This window comes from Cygnus olor, chromosome 5, assembly GCF_009769625.2.
Source record: "Cygnus olor isolate bCygOlo1 chromosome 5, bCygOlo1.pri.v2, whole genome shotgun sequence".
Classification (NCBI taxonomy): domain Eukaryota; kingdom Metazoa; phylum Chordata; class Aves; order Anseriformes; family Anatidae; genus Cygnus; species Cygnus olor.
Window position 1 is genome coordinate 43,157,177 of NC_049173.1, and position 10,767 is coordinate 43,167,943.

Here is a 10,767-nt window from a genome sequence, read left to right on the forward strand (position 1 = left end):
TTTCCAAGGATGAGCTAGACTAAGAAAGAAAGGTTGTACTCTTCAATTTTTGTCATTATCTCTAAGATTCTGAAGGGAATTTTAGTCTGTTTTAGAGGCCTTCTCTCAAAATATTTTTGATTACTAAGAGCTTCTGAGAATCCAAATAACCATGTTACAGCACTATTTTTAAAATATTAAATATTATTTAAATTTATTGTTTAATTTTTAGATAATCTTTTAAAGTAAAAATATGCCAAATTATTTTTTACTTTTGAGGCCTTTAAATATATTTTTTCACCTTTTAAACTCTTCCTCTCTATAGAGTGATGGAACTACTACAGGTAAGCAGCTAGATTTGTCATATGAATTAAATTGTTCTGGCATATTTTCACGAGATCACAACACATCTTGTTTTACCAGAAAGATTGCTGCCTGCTCTGTGGCTCCATAATTTCTAGGTCAATGTAGTTCTTAAACAGTTGATCAAAGTAAGACTGACATATCTTGAAAGACAAGAATAAGCATTTCAGGAAGTGTTATTTATCCCATCTAAGCATATAGTTTCAGTCATCCTAATTAAACGTTGATGTATGATATAATAATGTCTGATATTGACATACTGTAATTGGTCATTCATACTCACTTTTTTTTTTGTCTTTTAATTAAGGACGGTGAATAGATTTGTGCAGAATACGAGCTAAGCATTGAAATTTCTATCCTGTACCGAGTTAATTGACCATGACAATTAACAGTGATCTTATTTTTTTTAAATGTGTAAATTTGACTCTCAAAAAGACTGTGTTTTATGTAAATGGTTATAATGAAGAACCAGGAAAATTAGACCCAAATCTCAGTTCTACTGTAAGGAAGACATATTATGGAATAGATTTATTAACCTAATAAGTTAACATATTAGGGTTGACCTTTTCCCCAACTGTGGAATGATGAGGACAGCCATATTATCTCATAGGTTTCTGCTGTGGCTCAGTTTGTTAACAGATACAGTATTATTTGAGTAAAAAACATACATTGCCTCTCTGTCTTTTCTGTAATAGTAATTTCCTTCTCTTTTCTTCCATTCCTTTTTTATCATCCTTTTTGTTTGATCAGCTACCTTTCTGAGGTGATCTAAATGATGCAGATCTTTTTAACACAGATGTGTTAGATAAACAAATAATAAATACATGCCTAAATATCCATAAACATAATTGATGATAATGTCTAAATGATAACCAGCTGGATAATTGCTTCTAACATGTTTAACTGTTTTCCACCAACACAGACTTGAATAGCTGAGGGTATTAATGCAACATACAAAACTTTTACTACCAAAATCATTATGCCAACAGATATGATATCAGATATCAGAGCTGCAACAATAAGATAACTAATTAAATACTAAGTATATAGGACACTTCCTTCCAAAAGTACCCAGCAGTTAAGATGAAATAAATCAATTTTCCATTAAATCTTTTTTTTGCATAATGTCTTGTGAACAGTCTGTTCAAGATTTTACCTCCTCGAAAGTTTCGTGCACTGTGTGAGGACTATCAATATCAGAAGATTACAACTTTCTAAAACAAAACAAAAAAAAAACTTTCAGACAAGTGAAGAGAGATTAATTTCCCAGAATCTTCTATAAATTCTTCTTCTTGATAGTGTTTTGTCATCTTGCAGGTTGTGTGCTTTCTAAATGTATTCTAATGATAACTAGGACTGTATCTTTTGTGCAGCATTTGTGACTTGCTGCAGTCAGAGGTTGTTATCTATGCATCCTGCTACTGAGATTGGCTTTGTTATCTAATGAATGTGTTTTAATGGGCTTCATTACTCTTTTTGGGTATATTATAACTTCAATGTCACTTCTAATTTGTCCTGACTATCTCTTTGGATGCTTCTACAATAGAACAGTTAATAATTGAGGTTTTTTTTAGTAACATCCTTATTCTGGTCTGGATTCAGTATGTCTGAATGTGCCAATATAAGGTTACTTCTTGCCAGCTGTTTTTATCTTCACTTACCCTGTGTTTGTTCTCATCCGACCTGTGTTTCACCACAGCTTTGCTTGCTGCTTTTTTTTTTTTTTTTTTTTTTCCCACTTCTGGGTGTGCCAGTTTAACATTGAACATAGACCTACTCACCTGTTCCTTGTGGATTCTAATTCTCTGCTCTGTTGTTACAGACTCCTGCCTAAGAGTTTCCACCCTCTTTTTCTTTATCTCAGCAGCAGAAGGTAACCTCTCATGGGAAACTAATCTTTGTGTGTTGGTAGGTACAGATTTACTGAGTGGAATGAGAAGGCTTCGGTAGTTCCCAGCTCTAACTTCTTGTGACTTTAAAGTTGACTTATGAATTCTGACACAAGAGAATGTTTAGGTGTCAAATACAGGGAGACCAGAAAATCTTTCCTTCTCCTTATCCATAATCCTGAAATGCAGGGATATTAGCCATGATGTTGACTCCAGTCTTCCCACCATGTTAGATGATGCTATGAGAGACTGACTTCTGCTTGCACTGTGTTTCATCTGCTTCTGTTCCACTGTTTTAACTATGGTGAAATACTGACTGATAAAGCGTTCTCTTGTCTCTGTTACCATTGTTAGCGCTCCTTCTGCATTTAATGCTCTTTCTCTAAATTTGTGGGTAGCCAAGGGAAGATTTAATACACAGATTCCCATTATTTGCTATGACTTTCCAAATTCCACAGCAGTCTGTTGAATAAAATAGACAAAATGTTCATTGCCTATTTCTATCTTCTTATGAATTCTTGTGTCTGTATAATTGTTGTTGATAATTGTACTTGTTTACGTTTCAGGCTTATATTCTTCCACGATGACTTTTTAAATAAATATTAACATCTTTCCAGAAGACATACTTGCCACCAGCAGCTATTTACATTTTTCTTTCTGCTTTCAATCTGAGATACTATTAATATTTTTCTTGAGACCAGTGCTTGATTCTGCCTGCACTATCTTAGAGTGCTTAGATTTCTTTTAGTTTTCCTACCATCGTGCTTTCAATTTACAATTCACAAATCTGTTGTTTATGTTCTTGTTTCCTGCCCATGTCTGTGAAAGAGAAAAAGTTTTGATGTACCTGTAAATGGCATTTAAACAAATACCAAAATCTCTGTGATAACAGTCAAACAAATCTATGAAAAAACCTGGTCTCTGCCACAAAGCCAGTTGTCAACTCTTTATATACACTTCTAGTTTAATAAAGAGAGATATATTTTTTCCTACTGTTTTTCCATCTCTCTTTCTTTTTTCATCATCCTGCACTGAGTCTTGTCTTGATCTACTAGCAGTTCTTAAAACTACCCAGTTATTGCTGGGCTGTTTCCAATCATCTAAACTCTGGCAGCTGCTCAAAATGTTATAGGATTATATTTGTACAAATGTTTTGATGTTACCAGTGGGGATCTAAAGAGCTCTATTTTTCAAATAATGCACATATCTATTCCTGGTTTCTCTGGAAAATGGCAGTGAAACATCACTTGCAATTCTCTACATCGGATGTAATCTGCAATATAACTAATGCATCTTCATTAGAATGACAGCTCTCATCAGATATTTTGTGTGCTAAACTCTAGCAGCAAGTGAAGCAGTGATGAGGCTTGGAACATGTCCCAAAACTGTGAGGAGCACACATATTTCACTACTTGTTCAGATGGCAGTAGCCTATGTAAAGTCACTTTAGTGTTCATTTTAACTTGTAAGGTAATGCTAAATGAAACAGCACCTAGTTAGGCTCTTAAGAAATTTGTTCAAAAATGATTCTGGGCTCTTGTGGACAACTACCCAATTCACAAAACTTCCATAATTTGTTAGTCAAACACTTCATATGGTGAGAAGGTAGAGTTCAGGATCCTGAGTGGAGAGAGGAGGGTAAAAAGCAAGCTAACAGCCCTGGACTTCAGGAGAGCAGACTCCGGCCTCTTCAAAGATCTTCCTGGAAGAGTCTCAAGGGTTAAGGCCCTAGAGGGCAGATGTGTACAAGATATCTGGTTAATATTCAAGGACCACATCTTCCAAGTGCAAAAGAGGCTTATTACAATGAACAGGAAGTCAGGAAAAAAACAAACAAACAAACAAACAAAACTGAGGCCTGTGTGAGTGAACAAGTTGCTCCTAGCAAAAGTTAAACACAAAAAGGTAGGATACAGATGGTGGAAGCAAGGATGGGTAAACTGGGAGGAATATGGAAGCAATACTGAGGCATCCAGGGATGAAGTTAGGAAAGACAAATCCCAAATAAAGTTGAACCTGGACAGGGTTCAAAGAAAATGAGAAGGGTTTCTATAAGGACATAAGTGAGAAAAGGAAGACTAGGGAAAATATGGGCCCACTGATGAATGAGGTAGGGGACCTGGTTACACAGGACATAGAAAAGGCTGTGGTACTGAATGCCTTCTTTGCCTTAGTCCTAACAGTCAAGTCTGTCTTCAAGAATCCTAGGTCCCAGAGACCAGAGGGAAAAAATGGATTAAGGAAGATGTACCCTTGGAAGAGGATCAAGTCAGGATATACTTGAAGTCCACGGACCCTGATGAGATGCACCCAAGAGTGCTGAGAGAGCTGGCAGATGTCATTGCAAGGCCACTTCATCCGAAGTTTTGCACTTGGGGACAAACAATGCCAGACACAAGTACATGCTGGGGGCCAACTGGATGGTAACTAGCTTTGCAGAAAAGAACCTGGGAATCCTGTTGGATGCCAGGTTGAATATGAGCCAGCAATGTACTCTTGCTGCAAAGAAGGCCAACAGTACTCTGGGATGCATTAGGCAAAGCAGGCATCCTGGGATGCATTAGGCAAAGAGGTCAAGGGAGGTGATCCTTTTCCTCTGCTCAGCATTGGTGAGGCTGTACCAGGAGTACTTTTCCACTTGTGGGCTGCCCAGTACAGGAAAGACATAGACATACTGGAGAGTCCAATGAAGGACTACAAAGTTTAAGGTACTGGAACATCTCTCCTATAAAGAAAGGCTGGAACTGTTTAGTTTAGAGAAGAGAAGGCTCAGGGGGGATCTCATTAACATATACAAATACCTGAAGGGAGGGTGCAAAGAGGGAGGCAGTCTCTTTTCAGTTGTGACAGAACAGGAGGCAAAGAGCACAAACTGAAACACAGTTCCTCCTGAAAATCAGGAAAGATATATATATATAATTTTTTTCTTTTTTCTTTTTTTTTTTTTTTTTACTGTGCGGGTGATGGATCACTGGTATGGGTTGCCCAGAGAGGTTGTGGAGTTTCCCCTCCTTGGAGATATTTGAATGCCTCTTGGAAATGGTCCTGGACAACCTGCTCTAGGTAGCCCTGCTTGAGCCAGGAGCTTTGGCCAAATGACCTTCAGAGGTCCCTTCCAACCTCACCCACTCTGTGATTTTGTGATATTCTCTAGGATTAATACATGATATTTTGCTCAGAGAAGTTGTGGATGCCCCATCCCTGGAGGTGTTCAAGGCTAGGTTGGATGAGGTCTTGGCCAACCTGATCTAGTGGGTGGCATCCCTGCCTATGGCAGGTGGGGTGGAGTTAGATGATCTTTAAGGTCCTTTCCAACCCAAGCCATTCTATGATATTCATCTTAGAAAAAAAAAAAGACTTACGACCTCATCCTCAAAGATTCTTAGATGACTTGCTCAGTTCCAATACTACAAAATGCCCAGGGCTTTTGGGTTAAGTGAGGCATGAGTGGTATATTGGTAATTATGTTTTTTGTTGTTTTTGTTTGTTTGTTTGTTTTTGTTTTTGTTATTCTCAATGAAAAAGCCAGAAACAGATATGTGAAAAAGCATCTACCCCTTTGCATCTGGCTTCTCACATCTATCACAATAATAGAATCAAGACAGTTTGGAGAAACTTACATTCCCACTGATTGCATGGTGTTAGTCATTAAAGTTTTATTTAATTAATAGGATACAAAACTTTTAATTCTTAGACAGTATTATTAAGCAACAGCAAATAATTTATATCTCTAATTTCATTTCCTTAAATTCTAGCCTGCATTTTCTGACAAATTAAAAATAAACTGTGTGTTATTTTCATTCTATGTGAATTAAAGAATATATCAGGCATACCTTCTGGCTCATCCTTCAATGTTATGTGTTGTTCAGCAGCAGGATGTGTTCTTCAAAAAAGTAGAAAAAGCATTAAAGGCTAGCCAAGGTGCCCTCAGGTTTACTTGCAGCCTCGATGTTCATACTGCTAAGCAGTGTGATAAAGTTTATGTTCCATCAATGTGTGAATGTGCTCTTTGGAAGTGTTTTTGCTTCATGCCTGAACAACCAGCAATAAAGAGAAGGGGCATAGCATGTGAAGCAGATCCTATCCAGATGCACCCTGGTGTCCTTTCTCTGTACTGTGCCAGATAATGGATGGGTCTGTGACCAAAAATTATCAAATTTAGTTTTGTGTTCAGTAAAAATGAACACATACCAGACAGATTTAAGTCCCTTGTTGAAAAGGCTGCCTTTTTTTTTTTTTTTTTAAGAAGAAGAAGAAACCTGTAGATGGACATGCCAGAGGCAGAACTTCACTGTGAAGTAACACCAAAAAATATAATATAAAGCACAAAGTGACTGAGCATGAACTTTGCTTTAGTGAAAATTCATAGATGATTTGAACACTTATAGGCTAGCTGCCATGCATACCATGGCAGCTTTAAAACTATCCAGGTATGATTTCAGTGTTTAAATAGTAAGTTCAAATGTATGACAGTGGCAACTCTTAACCTATTGGATCAGCATATGGTTCCAGCAAGCTTAAAAGCAGCAGGTATTCATTCATCAGAGCAATTACAATTGGCTGAATCGCCCTCCTGATACTTCACAGTAGGTCTACAGTCACGGGTCCTTGCTGGATGCAGTTAGAGGCCGAGAGTGTGGCTGTTCAAATAGCCTTTTGCAGAGGCTGAGATTTTTTCGGGAAACATTTTGTTCATTTGTTTTCTGTCTTTATGAAGCCTGGGAACAGATTTCTCTTCCCTTCCCTGCCCTGCCCTGCCCTGCCTTGCTGCTCCCCACCCTGCCCCGCCTTTGCCCTGCCCTTCTCCTCGACAGAAAGCTAATACTTGGCCAAATTTCATGTACATGTGGCAATGTAAATGTAAGTAGTATAAACTAGAAGGTTAGGCTGAGTCTAGTACACAGATCATATACAAAAGGGATGCAGGTAGCAAACACCCTAAAGAAATAGCAGTGTGATGTGTTGTTAAGAGCCTGAGTTTCTGCATCTACATTTGCACAGATGACAGATACCTTGACTAGTTACATAAGAACTGAAGTAAATAACTACTTTCAAGTGTGAAGAAATTTTTCTCCAGATAAATTCCTCAAGGATATTTTCCAAGCCTCCGATCAAAAAAAAAATGTTAACAACTTCATATATAAAATATATATAAATATAAATTTTTAGAATCGCCGGGCTATGCAGTAAAAACAAAGGCCTTGAAACTGATAAAACACAAATAGAAAGAATATAGTCATAATTTGGGTACAGAAGAGGATATATTTTTATGGACTTTGAACCTATAAATCTAATCTCTAGGCTGAGGACTCTACATAAGAAAGGCTAAAAACTAAACAAAATCCCAGTTGTTAGGCATAGAGTAGGACTGCTGTTTTACACTAGTTTCATTTGTAAACATTTCTGTCAGTCTTGTAATTTGAACTCTGAAGTCCAACTGAATAAAATTTTACCTCATTTTATGATTAAGGCTGACAGATATTTCAGGTAGAATATGAATTAATGTGAAAATTTACAGTGCTCATTATGCTTGGAGATTGCAAATCCAAGTAGAGCTATGTGAGAAATAAGAACACTCAGAAATGTTTAGCAGACTCAGGAACTGCAGAGTGTTTCCTAACAAGATCCAACAAGTTTCTGAGATGGCACAAGTCAGTGCTCATCCTAAAAAATCAAAAAGCTAAAAGGTTCTTCTTCAGCTCTAATCAAGTCCTCAGGTGTCACAATACAGAAAGTAGCAGTGATAGATAAGCAGAATCTTGTGCTGCTTGTTTTTTGAACTGTAGGGAATTTATACCATAAGATGTTCATTTAACATGAATAATTATTTTTGGATTGTAATGTGGTAAAAAAAAATATACTACAAATTTAGGGGTTATTGTAAATGGTACTATATAAACATCATGTAAAATATATTTTACTGTAGCAGGGAGTTATAAATGGGAGGAAATAGGAAGGGAGAGTGAGAGAAAAAGGTCAATGTGCAAACTACAAATGTAAGCACTTGTATAATTAGGTTGATTCCCATTAGTGTTTTGTCCTTCAGTTAAAGTCATTAAAGAAACCTGGTTATTCTTTGCAAATGTACAACTGAGTTTTCACAGTGGAATGATTTTTTACAGGTGGCATGATGACACCTAAGAAAGTTTGAAGAGAGAAACTTTAGGCCCCAGAAAACTGAAAATAAAAGTAAATGTAATAGCTTTGCATACACAAGTAAAAAAAGATTCCAGGAATGAAGGAATTGTAACTAGTGACACTGCATGCCCTTAGTTTGCTGGTTTTCACTTTCACTCAACCATTGCCTCTTAAAAAAATATCCATCCTTAACTAAAGTCATATGTCCCTTTCCTCTAGCAAATGTCATCCATATTCATAAGAACCAATTGCTTTGAGGAACATGTTCTCAGATAGAACCCAATGGCTCTGCACATTTTGCTCTCACAAGTACAGTATCACATACCTTTAATTGATATAATGACATTGTGCTGTTTTATTCATCTCGTGCTACTATGAAAGTTGGCTTATTGCCTAGTCCAAATAATCTAAGCTTGTCAAAAGAATGAAGTAAAAGCGGCTTTCTGGAACAATAATTTGTTAAGTGCCTATCTGGCAGATTCTAGTTCCTGAAGTCATGTACTACACAGGGGACAGAGGGTAGCTTTCAATCTTTTTGTTCCAACTCTGTAAATGCACTGGGACTGGATTAGAACAGTCAGTAGCACAAATTCTTCTCAAAAATATAAGAGGGTTTTCACCTAAGAAATTATATGGAACGACAGTGTAAAACAGCATTTTTTTAATTTTTTTTTTTTTTTAGAAAGATGGTACTTCAAGGATTTTTATTTTAAGTCAGTCTTCAGCAACATTTGAATCTGTTCTGGGGGTATCACAGTGTTGTACATACAGTTTCTAATTCTGCTAATCCTATAGCCCTGTCACTTTCCTATATTGATGGAATAATTTTCTACAAGTCCCTGGGAGATTAATTTTGCCTATGTAAACATATGTAAGTTCACCTAAGACTTCATTTCTACTGAGGATGCTCACTTTCATTTGCATAAAGTTCGCTGGTATTGACATAATTTTCTGATTGTTGGGTTTGTCTGTCTTGGCTTCACTTATTCACCATTCCATTTTCTGTTGTAGTTGTAACGAATTTATGAATGTCCCCTGGTATTTCCTCTTTAAATTTCCTTCCAGCAGTTCAAGTTGTTCACTGACCTTCATGAAGAGGGGATTGGAGCTGAGAGCTGTACAACTTTGGAAATTTTCATCTGACAAATAATTCAGTAAATTTGTTGGGAAGCTATTCATACTGCCTTACTTACCAAACTTTAGGTTAAAGAAAAACAGAAATGCCCTGATTAGTCAAAGTTGAGACAAATAATTCAGATGGCACTGTTGGTTGGCCCCAAATCTCTCCTTTCATTCCAATTTGTGCGTGTGCTAACATTTTAAACATTTTTTTTTGGAGAAACTCAAGAAAAGCTGTTAAATAAGAAAGAGCTTCATGATTTAAACATTTTCATTAAAAGCATTTCCATTTTCATTAAAATATTTGATTTAAACAATAAAATAAAATACACAGGTGAAAGTTTTAATACTCTCTTTTAATTCTCTTTAAAAAATAAAAGGGGGTGAGGGTAGACGACTGAGAAAAGCTTCTATGATATGTGATTGCGATTAGCTGAATGGAGGTAAATACAAAGGGGCAGAAAACAACATTGCTGGTAATTATTTGGAGGGAGTTCCATGCTGAAAAACATTAGAAAATTATTTTTCATGAGCTGCAATAACTCTATTTTATTGCCTTTGGATTAAAGAAAAAATAGAAAAAGGTACATTTAGAAATTTACTCTAAAATATGCTTCGTTCTGAATTTTTACTCTATATTTAAGATATATTTAAAGTTTTACATTCTTGCACAAGACAAGTTAATTATAAAAAATATCTTTTTTTCCGCATAACATTTTTCTCATTCACAAATTCAAGTAGAGTTGTTTAAAAGACTATATATTCCAGTTCAGTAGCCTTGATTTTCTGTTGGACTGGTCACCTGCAATTTGAAGGGCATTGGCAGCCCAGGGGCATAGTATGAAAATGGATTTCATATGGTTTGCATTTCTTTTCAGCTGTTATTATTTTATTGAAAATTTAATATTGTTCTAAGAAAAATAAGATTTTGTTCTATTCACACTTTGCAGCCCTACCTTGCTTAGGACTACCTTGGAATACTGGTATTAAAAATGAAATGCAGAGCTGCTCTAATTTCCTAAAGCAAAATCCTTTAAGGTTTGGCAGATACATTTTTAAAAGCCCCTTAGGAACTGAGAGATTTTTAAAAATCTACCATCAAGTCATCACTTTTTTTTTTTTTCCTGTTAGAAGCCTTATGGTCTCTACTTTCTACTGTGTATGTAAAAACCTTTAGAATAATCTATGAATTTTTAAAGGGGTCAGTTACACAATAATAGAAGTGTATCTTCCCCTGAGCACTATTCCTAATAGCCTTCTGAAAACAGGCCTCTGTGAA